Below are 12,971 nucleotides of genomic sequence, written 5' to 3'. Positions count from 1 at the left end.
TTTCAATGCAGAGGGTAATTTTGCCCTGTAGGGAACATATGACAATCAATATCTGGAAATATTTTTGTTTGTCACATGATGGGCAGTGTTATTGACCTCTAGTAAATAGAGGCCAAAGATGCTGATAAACATTCTACAATGCACAGGACAATCCCCTACAATAAAGAATCATCTGGCCCAAAATGTCCGTGGTGCCCAGATTGAGAAACTTTGATAATGGGGAAGAGAAAATGCCTTTAATGTATGGTTTCCCTATTTCAATCTCTCTTTGCCTATATGATACTATACTAAATTTCAGTTTATATATTTCACTTACCACTATGGTCAAGGCTATAAGAAGAGTAGAGGAAAGAGAGTGCCCCTGAATTTAGGTCTCAGTTGCATTTTGACAGTCATATCTGGATGGTGTTTGAATAGATCACCATTACAAGATCAAGTCATGTAAGTAACCCTTGCCTAGAAGTCAGGTAGATCTGGGCTCAAATTATAGTCACTCCCATTTTTGGCTTTGAACCACTCTTGTAGATATGGCCTCTGGTTGCAAACTGCCTCAGGTGACTACGCTCGCAGTCTCCAAGCAGAAAACCTGAATATTTCTACATCCACAGAGAAGATGAGTCACCCAGCAACAGCATAGGCAACCTAGGCAAGCCTGGGCTCCTGTTAAAATCGGTTTCTTAATTATACTATATCCTCCAGAATGCTTGTTGGGCAAACCAATGTGTTTCAAGTGTGAAACAAGTGTGTTTAGGTTTGCACACTTGTATTTTGCATTGGCGTGGAGCAGTGCTGTATGTGTATAGTCTATGGAAGCCTGTGGGTGCTTGCCCTCAGGGAAGCAGATTGCAAATTGCAGATTGCCTTCCTGCTTGGGACAGTGACTGGCCAGTGTTTGCTATTGTTTGCTGGAGAAGGAGGTTTTCCCCCAACCTGTTTTGGCTGGAGAGTTCAGAGAGAGGGAGGGACTGCTGAGGGGACTGGGAGCCCTGGGATTGTGGCCCAGCCTTTATGGCTGGGGAGTGCTAAGGCTTGTGAGGACCTAGGAGTCCAGAGGGTGAGTCCAGAGAAGTCTGGGTTATGAAACCAGAGATGGGGTCAGGGTTTGGGAGCCCTGAGGAGAGGGAAGCAGTTTTCCCTGCCTGTTTTTTAGTTTGCTGTTACAAGACTTTAATAAACAGAATGGCCCACCATTTTCTGGCTCACCTGTTCCTTTACCTTCTGCCTGAATGCAATGAGAACCTGCATGGCCACGGAGGTGGCCACTGGCCTTACAAGGCTGGTCCTGGAATTTTTACAGTAATGCCTGGCCTTTGCATGGTGCTTTTAACTTTGGAGAGGGTTTTTCTTTTAATATCCTTGATCTCTTGAAGAGGTTAGCAGGGTACGGCATGAGCACATAGAAAATTTTGGGTCTTATCCACAATCAACTGGGAAAGCACCCAAATTCAAAAATACCCATAATCCTCATATGTTAATAACAACAGCACTGTATTCAGGGCCTTTGAAAGAGACAGCTCACAAGATAGGGTTTTCCTGCTCCTTTAGTACTGTTCCTGGTTGTACCCTCTGTTTGGAGTAGAAGCTTTACTTGCACTTCAGTTTGGTCAGAGAAAAGGAGATGTCCCAAAGTTTTGTCTATCCTATTCACCTCATACCAAAGGAGGGACCATCTTAATCATAGCATAGACTATTTTGTTTGGGAGGCTGTATATTTGAGGTTGTTGGCCAAAATAAAACTGCCTTTGAATGGCTAAAAGGCTTCCAGAATCAAGTGATTTTTTTTTTCATCCAAATCATTGGCCAATCTTTACAAACACTTCAGGAAGTACGTAAATAGTGAGGAGGGGACATTCCAAACACACCTTTGACTCCCACAAACAAATACAAGTTTTTTATCCCCAAATTAGTTCTTTTCTTCAATGCTTTGCTCTCACACAAAAGTTTGATAGTTTCCAGGGTATTGGGTCACCTCAAAGCTAAGGATCCCAAGGACAATAGAAAAAATTGTCTTGCTTGGAGTCCAGAGGAGAGTTGCTAGGGAAGCCACTAAACATAACTATGCCAGCTTCGCCAGGAAGGCAATAGGAACCCTGTGCCATGTATGCAGAGCAGATGGTTCTGGCTCTTTCTGGAGTTCTACTTAAGCTCTCAGTGTGTGCTCAAGGAGTTAAGGGAACAGTGGGAAGTACAGTTCCCCCTGGAGCTTTCTCTGCTCTGCGTTGTTGGGAGAAATGGTAGGAAAAAAGTTTCAGGTTACAGCCCATAATACAGAAAGGCAAAGCCTCGCACTTTCCTTTCTAGAAAGATGTAATGAGGGAGAAAAAAGACAAAGCTGAGTTTTGGGCTGTGTGGCTCTGGTCAGGAAATGCTGGCAGCTATCACACCTAAGTGCCAGTGGGTGGCAGGTAGAAATCTCAGGCTTGTGGAAGGCATAGGACCTTTCAGTCAGGTCCAGGACGGTTCAAGAGGGTTAGCATTCTGGGTAACAAAGTATATTGTGAGCGGAGCAGGTGTGGAGGTATCACACGTGACACAAAGTTTAAAAAATCAAAGAGCAGCCCAAGGGTCTGGTGACATCATCCCACGCCCCATGCCACACACACAGACGTCACTGCCACCAACCACTAAGCAAGTTATTCCTTCATCCTACTATACCACTCTCTGTGCCAAGCTTCTTTCAATCTTGACTGGATCCTGGGAGACCAGCCCTATGGCTGAGGAGACAGAGATGGAAGACTTGGGCTGTACTCCTGGGCTGCCTGTACATTGGGCTACACTTAGAGACATCAGGGATCAAAGTCCACCAGAGAGAACAATATGTATGTCCCTGGCGACTTAGAGTCCTTCTGTCCGCCTGCCACTCACCCACGATGCCACTGGCTCAACTCCCCTTCCCCCAATGACTCCTGGCTCCCGGTGCAGCCTGCAGCCACTCGCACAAGTCCGAGCTCGGAAGGAAGGTGAGTTTCACTGTCCAAAGCAGCCGGTACTGAGACCAAGGAGCAGATTGACGCTCTGCAAGCAAGCGCTCCATGGTGTCTCCCAGCACCCGCGCTCAGCCCCCCAGTCTCTGCCACCACTCAGGGGTTGGAGAGCCCCAGGGAAAGCAAATGAATGAAACAAAATTCCGTACCAAGGGGAAAGAGATGAGATTGTGGGACAGGGCAGCAGGGCTGACTTGGGGTTTTGGCTGCAGCTTCCTTCCATCCGAGCTGCAGAGAAGACAGGAGCTGCTGCCCCTGGAGGGTGTCCTGTCCTCTCCCTTTCTCTGCCAGCTCTCTGCCTTCTTCGCCCCACCCGGTCCGCCCTGCTGAGAGCGGGGAGTGTATGAGGCACCGGTCTGGGCTCAGGGAAGGTGAGAGGTGCTTTCACCAATCTCGCTGTCGCCCCTCTGCCCACCCGTCTCTCTCTCTCTCTCTCTCTCTCTCTCTCTCTCTCTCTCTCTCTCTCTCTCCCTCTCTCTCTCTCTCTCTCTCTCTCTCTCTCTCTCTCTCACACACACACACACACACACACACACACACACACACACACCACAAACTGGGATGGGTTCTCTGCAGCTCGCAGTCACCCAAAGGGAGGGAGAAGGAGAGAGTAGGAGCAGAGGGAAGCCACGAGCAGAGATAGAAGGGAAAAGGAAGAGCTCTCGGTGTTGGACATTTTTGGAGCTAGGGGTGGGAGGGAGAAAGGGAGCGCGCCTCCTGGATTTTCCCCTCCCCTCTTTGCTTTTCTCTCCCCTTCTCTGTATAGCATTTTCCAAAAGAAGCAGCAAAAGGGCAAAAGATTTGGAGCGGTGGCTAGGGCTCTCGCCAGCTGCTACCTAGTAGCTAGAGTGTGAATATATGTTTGTATATGTAAGAGTGTGAATGCGGCTCTCTTTCTCTCTTCCTCTCTCTCTCCTCTCCCTCTCCCTCTCCAGTGTCGGCTACCCCTGTCAATTTCCCCGTGTCAGTTTCTTTTCATGCTGGCCTTGCATAGTTGGCTGCATGAAGGGAGTGCGGGCATTTGAAGGCGCCCAAGTCGGCTCTCAGAGCTAGAAGAAGCTAGCGAGAGGTCGAGAAAAGAGTTTCAGGGTGCTGACGAAGGCGAAAGGTAAAGAGGGCCGGCAATCAAAAGGAAGTTTGGAGATAATTGAGGAGCAAAGAGAGAAACCAAGGTAGAAGCCAGCGCTTGCTTGTTCACAGCACCCCGCCCCTTTTGCTGTGCTCATCCGCCCACCAGCCCAGCAGCCTAGAGGGCCGGCGCTGTCCCAGGCGGCTGTTTGCGCACCGCAGGAGAGGAGTGCTGTAAGGTGGCTGCGCAGCGAGCCCTGGCTCAGGGACACCAGACGACGGAGATCTGAATAAATCACTTGGCCAGGGGTAAGTGGACAGGCGTCCCGTGCTCTCTGCTTTGTTGCCAGTGCGCTTCCAAGGGCTGGAAAGGTTCGGGGTGAGTAGAGGTGCGGGGACCGGGATGTTGAGTGCTGGGAAGCCCTGGCTGGCTGCCTGTTGGCTGGGTTGGTGGGAAGCAGAGCAAATCCAGCAACAGATTGTTTTTGGACACAGGGAGAGATGTAGTGGTAGGAAGCAGAAGGGGCATTAAGACAAGGTGGCCCTTGGCAATGACCAAAAACATCCTTTTCATTTAAGATGTTCTAAACCAGAGATTTGCCTTACCTTCCGACAGTGATCTGCTTCATCCCTGGGTAAGTATTACGCTTCTTGGGAACCTGTTCCCAGGCTCCTTCAATATCAGCCCGGGAGATGGGCATGGGAATAAGAACACGCTAGCCCTTTTGCCAAAAGCCACTTTAAGATGCAGAGGGTGAGCTCATGACGGCTCTGGAACAAGAGAAAGGAACTTCTTTTTGTTTTGTATTCTTCAAACTTAAGAAATATCCAGATTCATCTTCCTGGAATCCTTAAAGGAACCAGAAAGTGAAGATTGGAAAGCATCAGTCAGATATCTGCTCCGAAGTGGACACCTCCTCCCAGTAAACACACACATTGACTTGGACAATCATGTTCATAGCCCCCAAACACACACACACACACACACACACACACACACACACACACACACACACGTACTGAGCTGTATTCACAGATCCTGATCTTTCTCCCTGGTTTCTAAGAATGAGACTGGAAAGACTTATAATCCATTTCCAGCCTGGGTTTCTCTGGTCATAGTCAGATATGTGGTAAAGGCTGAGTGGCTAGCAAGATTATCATTCCCATACAAAATGTCTAGAGCCGGGAAACCAGACAGGAAGACAGGATCTCGGAACTTTACCTGAGTTTATTATATGAGTAGGAGAGACAAAGGCTAATGAATAATGATACCTTCAGATACTGTTCATGTCAGCTCTGGCTTCAAATGAGAAATAATTACTCCATTGACATGGCACTCAGACCCGCTTGTGCATTGTCATATATTTATCTCTGTGGCATTTAGCAAACATGGCAAGTTTATATATCAGCATGCATAACTATTTTTTTTGTCAATCTCAGACATTTTTTGATGTTCTACAGATGATCTATATTATGTCTCCTTTCCCATAGACTTTTACAAAGCTGAGATATAAATAATGTCAAAGGGTACTATTCCTCCAGTCTTTAACATCTGCGTATTCTCATCAGAAGGCATGGAAATACATTCACATAGTATCAAGTTGGTTTCAAAGCAAATATTTAGCCTGGGATAAAGGAAAGCCACAGGGTCAAGAGGAGTCTCTGTCTCTCTGTTTGCAGGTTTGAAGGAAAAACTGAATACGACTTGAAATCTATGTTTTGGTCCCCAAGAGATGTTGATTTCATGAAGTTTCACTGTGTATATAGTATGTATGTGATGCTATCATGTATAGTGTGTATGTGTATTTTTTAAGGACCCGGATCAACCCCATACTATAAATCTGGCCCTGGGCTCCTGTAGCAAGAGGATAGCATTTGTGTTGTGATTCTCAAGCACCCAGGGTCTTCTGTTAAACTTTCTATTTATTGATATGTTACCAGAATACAATGAATTACCTCCTCCCAATTCAGTAAATGATAGTAACAGATTCTGCAATAAGTGGAACTGTTTATGTTGCATCAGGCAATTTGTTCTAATGTTCACTGCTGAGGGACAGAATAGAATGAGGATTACTCAAGCATGATCTCAAAAGGTGCTCATTTTTAAGGAAATAATAAGCAAATATCTTCTTAGAAAGGTTAAAATTACACTTTCCTATAAATAGCAAAGACCAGGCTGCAGACAGGTAAGAAAGAACTGGCAGCTTTATACTTGGGAAGAACTGAAAGTATCAAAAACAATGAAGCCTAAGGTGTACGTTTTTACTTTGCTCTTGATGATGTATCTGGCTGCTGCAGTAGGTCTTGACCTATTGTTCTTCAAGGGACAAGGAAGTGGGCAGTATGGGGTGCCAGAACAAATAACACCAGTTGTATTGACAGAGGTTCACCTGGTTTTAGTGTGTGCTCCAAAATAGAGACTTTACCCACATCAGCCATCTCTACTACCTAGAAAAGCTATAGTCCTATGATTCCATTTTTCCTAAAACTAACAACCAAAATCAGAATGACACACAGAACCACAGTGCTTAGAGAAGGCTAGGCCAACAAATTAGAGATGCAATTAGAAGAAAAAGGAGGAATAAGAGAGAACCCAAAGATATTTTGGACCACATGGAAAGAAAACCACCCTGATGTTTGCTTTCCTTTGCTTTGGCTCGAGATAGAATTAGTCTAGGAAGTTAATCCTGATTGAAGCACCCTAAAATTGCTTACAATTTATCTTATAAACACTGAGTAAAAAGTGATAGAATTCCTTAGAATCAGAAGAATCAGACTACGTGTTAGACTACATTTTCACTTTTGCCATCTCATTTCACTCCTTAGCATATTAAATTCTTATATACAAGTCATGTAGATGCTTATCGAATAAAGATTTCAAATGTGCCATAATACTTTCCTTTAGCCCACTTCTAAATATTAAAATTTGTCTTTTACTAAAGAAGGACTCAAACTTTCTGCTTGTATTGCTTCTGCCAAAGGATCTTGTTTTCAGCTAAGCCATTCAGAAGTCTCTTGTTAGCTGGGGAATATGAGGGGCAAGACCTTTCTCCCCAAGGTGCCACAACCTAATCTGGCCTTGTCATTTTTCAGATTTCAGGGTGGGTATGACAAAGTTTGCAGACAGAAATGATACCTCATTCTAGTCATAAACTACAGCTAATCAACCCCAGATTAGGGCTAAACTGAGATTAGCCCCAAGTCCAGAGCTTGGTAGTTGAGGTTTCTATAGTGTCACCCTTTCTAAAACTCACATGACTTTCTTTTTGTTGATGGGTCTCTCAAGTTCTTTGTCCAATGATACTAGCCATCCCATCCCAATAACAAAGAATAAATTTGTCCCAGGTTCGATTCCCAGTCAGGGCACACAGGAGAAGCACCCATCTGCTTCTCCACCCTTCCCCCTCTCCTTTCTCTCTATCTCTCTTTTCCCTTCCCAGAGCCAGGGCTCCACTAGATCAAAGTTTGCCTGGGCACTGAGGATGGCTCCATGTCCTCCACCTCAGGTGCTTGAATGGCTCTGGTTGCAATGGAGCAATGCCTCAGATGGGCAGAGCATCGCCTCCTAATGGGCATGCTGGCTGGATACCGGTCGGGTGCATACAGGATTCTGTCTCTCTGTCTCCTCACTTCTCATTTCATAAAAATTAAATAAATACAGAATGAATTCTTAATAAGTCAGCTGTGGTCTCTTAAGCAAAGGTGTATATTACCTTCAACTGAGTAAGAACAAATGATTGCAAAATAATAATAATAATAATAATAATAATAATACTGCTACCTGCTGGGTCAAAATAAAAACTACAGTTCACTAGGAGAAGGGCATTTTTCAAGCTCCGTAGGTTTGGTTCTCTACTGCCCCCTGCAGAGTTTGCACTTAGATGCAAGTTGCTCAAGCTTTTTGCCTCAGCAAAGGTGAAGAAAGAGCAGGTGGTAGGAAACATGCAGGGATTATGGAAGAGTCTAATGCCTTCATTTTATCTATATAGAAATTGAGGCCTGAAGAATAGAAATGATGAAATCACACAACTATCTAGTGACAGAACTAAAAGTAGAATACAGGACTGCCTGCTAGTACTAAATAAATTTCCTAAACCTCTCTGGAGATCTAAGAAAAATATTGCAAGAAACCTCTCAAGAAATCAAAATGAAACAAAAGCCAAGTTTACCAAGATCACAAAGTCCTACTTCCATCCCATATTTATACTTACATGATAAATTTACATGTTTATTGTCATATGTTGGTAACTTGCCTTCTCACTCACCTGCCTCTAATACACACATACACACACTTCAATATTTCTAGCTAAGAAAACATGGCATATGCTTATAGCTAGCATATTCATATGGAGGGCAGAATTAAACATGACAAAGACTTAACTGCTCAGGTTTTTCTTGCTGATCTGGTTCACAAGATGCTCGGAAAATCCAATCTTTGCAGCACCCTATTAGTTTTGAGGAATAGAAGCTGGTGAAATCCAATGACAATGGTTCTGCTTCTATATAATCAGTCTCAGAATTGGCACCCACAAATGTGCATGCATATATACACAAATATATTCACATACACATTTACACACTTCCTGAAAAATTTAGACAAAGGAAATAGAAAAGATAAGGCAGATTATTTTTATGGTAGACTATAACAAAAGGAAGTTTTCTGAGGAAGGAGTGTGTTGTTTCCTGACTACATTCCTTACACTTGATATTTGGTTCCCATTAATCCCACCCTACTTTCTTTTAGAACCTGAGAAAATAAGCTGATGCAAACATGTTTATTACAGCCCAGAAGAATGATAGAAGAACTTTTACATTCCAGTGAGACTAACACAAGGTTAAGAAAGAGAAGCTAAGATGAAGTGGGCTAGAATTTTGCTATTTTAAATGTAGTTTCCTCACCAGTAGCATCACCACTCATTAGGATCTATTTAATAAATGCAAAATTTTATACCTTTCCTTAGACATACTGAATTGGAATCTAATTTTTAAGAAGCTCCTCAGTGATTTTTTTTGCATATTGAAGATTAGGAGGCACTGGCTAGAGCTTATCCCAAAACTTATCTGAAAGTCATTTGAAAATAAATAATGTTTACTAGGCATGTAGGGACAATTCATACAGCTTATAACTTAAAAATAAAAATATAAAATTTCCCCAGGTCTATGTCTTTTGTTATCCAGCATGAAAACATTTGCAGGCAAAGACTTTATTCAAAGGGAGTTAGATCACAGGAACTCACACTAACTTGAGTTCAAATCCTAGTCCTGCCCACAAATAACTAGCTATGTAAACTTGTACAAGCTACTTTGTCTCTAGGCCTCAGATTCCTTATCAGTATAAAGGGATTAATAATGGTACCCACTGACAGTGGGTTGTTAAGAAGATTAAATGATACACTATAAGACACTAGCATACTGTGAACAATCAAAATATGGATGATAGTATTATAATTAATATAAATTGGCCAATAATTGTAGTTTGTTAGAAAACTCATCACTGAATGTGACGTCTTGAGGCACTTAGCATCTGTTTCTAATTAGTGTGAATCACATTGGGCTTCCCACAGATAGAATACTAACAAAGACACACAAAAGTAAAATATATTTAAACAGAGTAGAGGTCTATAAACAAATATTACTCAGAAAGAATTAGAGATTTTCCTGGTTTTCCTTTATAGAACAAGACTGAAGTCAGAAGTGGCCCTATTTTATACTGCTCACAAAAATTAGGGGATATTTTATCACTCCATATTCATTTTGAAATATCCTCTAATTTTTGAGAGCAGTATATATGGTATGTCTCAAAATTATCAAGTTAGAAAGTTAGTAGTGAGGCTATTTATGCATGTTTATGCATATATGCAGCAAGCACACACATGACATACAGGTACACACAGACATACACACATATCCTTCAATGGACCAACTGTGAAAAAAACATCAAAGCTGAAATAGCATTCTAGGGGCAGAAATAAATATTACTGGATTTCTAGCCTGATAATAATATGTAAAAATGGATGTATAATAATTCCTACTTCACAGGATGAATGTGAGATGATATTTGGGTAAAATAAATGATTTAGGTGAAAGCATAGCAGAGAAACTAAATAAATATTTCTTAATTTGAGCTAAAAAGGGGGGCAAGAATATTACAGGTAAATTTTCAATTAAGGTACAATGATTGTCCTTCAAGAAAGCAGTGGTGTTAGATTAGAAATACTTGACCTTGTCAACACATCTTACAGAGATCAGCTCAACAACAGCACCTAGAGAATGATCAATTATGTGTCAAGCATTTCATATGCATTATCTCTTTTAAACCCTCGTAACAGCTCCATGAAATAGTTACATAATCATTTTTACTTTACAAATAAAACTGAAGCTCAAAAGAATTAACTTTCTCATTTTATAATATAACAACTTAGGTAAATACTATTGCTATCACTATTTTATTTTTTAATTTTTTGTTTATTCATTTTAGAGAGGAGAGAGAGAGAGAAGAGAGAGAGAGAGAGAGAGAGAGAGAGAGAGAGAAAAGGGGGGAGGAGCAGGAAGCATCAACTCCCACAGACAAGTCCAGGGTTTTGAACTGGTGACCTCAGCATTCCAGATCGACGCTTTATCCACTGCACAACCACAGGTCAGGCCCTATCACTATTTTATAGGCAAAAAACATCAGCAAATCCTACTTTCTCCAAGCCAAAATTGCTTCCTCCTTCCTCCCAGCCCATAGTGTTCTTTATCTGCTCAATTGTTTCATCTGTAGACTGACCAGGCTGTGGCACAGTGAATAGAGTGTTGGATTAAGATGTGGAGGACGCAGTTTTGAAACCCTGAGGTTGCCAGCTTGAGCGTGGGCTCATCTGGCTTGAGCACAGGCTCACCAGCTTGAGCTGAGATTGCTGGCTTGAGCATGGGATCATAGACATGACCTCATGGTCACTGGCTTGAGCCTAAGGTCATTGGCTTGAGCAAGGGGTCACTTGCTCTGCTGTAGCTGCCTCCTCCCCTGCCCCTCCCATCAAGGCACAAATAAGAAAGCAATCAATGAACAACTAAGGTGCTGCAATGAAGAATTGATGCTTCTCATCTCTCTCCTTTCCTGTCTGGCTGTCCCTAGCTGTCCCTTGCTCTGACTCTCTCTCTGTTTTTGTAAAAAAAAAAAAAAAATTCACCTATAAAATTTTATAGATATAGTACCTATTAATTCCAATAATTCTATAAACTCCAATAAATTTTATAAATTTTAATAAAATCATTAAGCACTAGATTTTCATAAGATTTATTGATTGACACCTATAATCTGGGCAGCCTGATTGCAAAGACATCAAGACAAACACCACAAACTCTGGGTCTCAGTCGTTTGGCATGTTTGAGACCTCCAGCCTCTTTTGGAACTGAGGTTTCCCAACATCCATTGTTATTTAAGAGAATAAGAATGGTGTAGCTTTAAAAATCTTATAATAGACAATATAGATCAATAATTTGTGAGATTTCTGTGATTACCCTAAGTTAATAATACCGGTTACTATCAATTATTGGACATCTTTGTATTAATTCTTCATTGTGGTTATAACAAAACCCCACATATTTAGCAGTTTTAAACAACACAAAATAATTGATGTTTAGTTCTGTAGGTCAGAAGTCTGACAGAGGGATCACTGAGCTAAAATCAAGATGTCAGCATGCCTGCATTCACTTCCGGAGGCTCCAAGGGAGAATCAAGTTCCTTGCTTATTCATATTGCTGCCATAATTTATTTCCTTGCAGTTGTAGGACTGGAGTCCTGATTTGTTTGCTGGCTTCCATATGAAAGAAGTTCTCAGCTTCTAGAGACCACCCACCTTCATTGGCCCATGGCCCCATTCCTTCAACTTCAAAGTCAACCAAAGCAGATTGGATATTTCTTACACTTTGAATCTTTCTTGTTTTCATCTTCCTTTGCATCTCTCTGACTATTTTGCCACTCTCTCTTTTTTTTTATAAATAAATTTTTATTTTAATGGGGTGACATCAATAAGTCAGGGTACATACATTCAAAGAAAACATTTCCAGGTTATCTTGTCATTTAGTTCTGTTGCATACCCATCACCCGAAGAGAGATCGTCCTCCGCTACCCTCCATCCAGTTCTCTCTGTACCCCTCTCCCTCCCCCTCTCCCTCCTTCCCTCCCCCCAGCCCCAGTAACCACCACACTCCTGTCCATGCCTCTTAGTCTCGCTTTTATGTCCCACCAATGTATGGAATCCTGCAGTTCCTGTTTTTTTCTGATTCGCTTATTTCACCCCGCACAATGCTACCAAGACTCCACCATTCCACTGTAAGTGATCCGATGTCATCATTTGTCCTAGCTGAATAGTATACCATGGTGTATATGTGCCTCATCTTCTTCATCCAGTCCTCTATTTTTTTTTAGTGATTAAAAGCCTTTAAGCAAACTCTTGGCCAATACAGCAAGAATCCCTAAAAGAGTAGTGTCCTTAACATGTTCACCAAGTCCAAGTTGGCCCCATCACCATGCCAAATCCCTGAAAAATGCAACCCAACCACAGTTCAGTCTGTTAGGAGCTGTCACAGGGAGCAGGAGTCCAGGAAAGTTCCCCACAGGAAAAGTCCACATGGCACTGGAATTGTTGTCACCATTCTATACTTTGCAGCTCATGTCCAAGTCCCAATGACCGCTGCTTCTAGCTGGTAATGATTCAGGTAGACTGGAAAAAGCCATTTGCAGCATGCGTGGATATGGAGCTTCTGTTCTCCTCTGCCTGGAGAGATGAGACCAGGTTGCTTTTCCCTGGAGCTCTGCGACTGTGGCATGGTAAAGAGAACCTTGGGATACACTAAGCTGGGTGGCAAAGGTAAATTCATAATACAAGTTTTTGCCACTCTCTTTTTAAGAGCCCATGTGATCACATTGGACCC

At 42.5% G+C, this 12,971-nt stretch overlaps 1 protein-coding gene across 1 annotated transcript in view; it reads left to right on the top strand.

The window, feature by feature from the left end:
- The first annotated feature begins 4,243 nt into the window (after positions 1-4,243).
- TRPC5 (transient receptor potential cation channel subfamily C member 5) overlaps positions 4,244-12,971 on the top strand; it is a 352,945-nt gene continuing 344,217 nt past the window's right edge. Inside the window, exon 1 of the mRNA XM_066356460.1 lies at positions 4,244-4,361. The gene's annotated coding sequence lies outside the window, so the exon portion shown is untranslated. The remainder of the gene's footprint in view (positions 4,362-12,971) is intronic.

Source organism: Saccopteryx leptura, chromosome X (assembly GCF_036850995.1).
Source record: "Saccopteryx leptura isolate mSacLep1 chromosome X, mSacLep1_pri_phased_curated, whole genome shotgun sequence".
Classification (NCBI taxonomy): Eukaryota; Metazoa; Chordata; class Mammalia; order Chiroptera; family Emballonuridae; genus Saccopteryx; species Saccopteryx leptura.
This window is presented reverse-complemented; position numbering and strand designations above follow the sequence as displayed.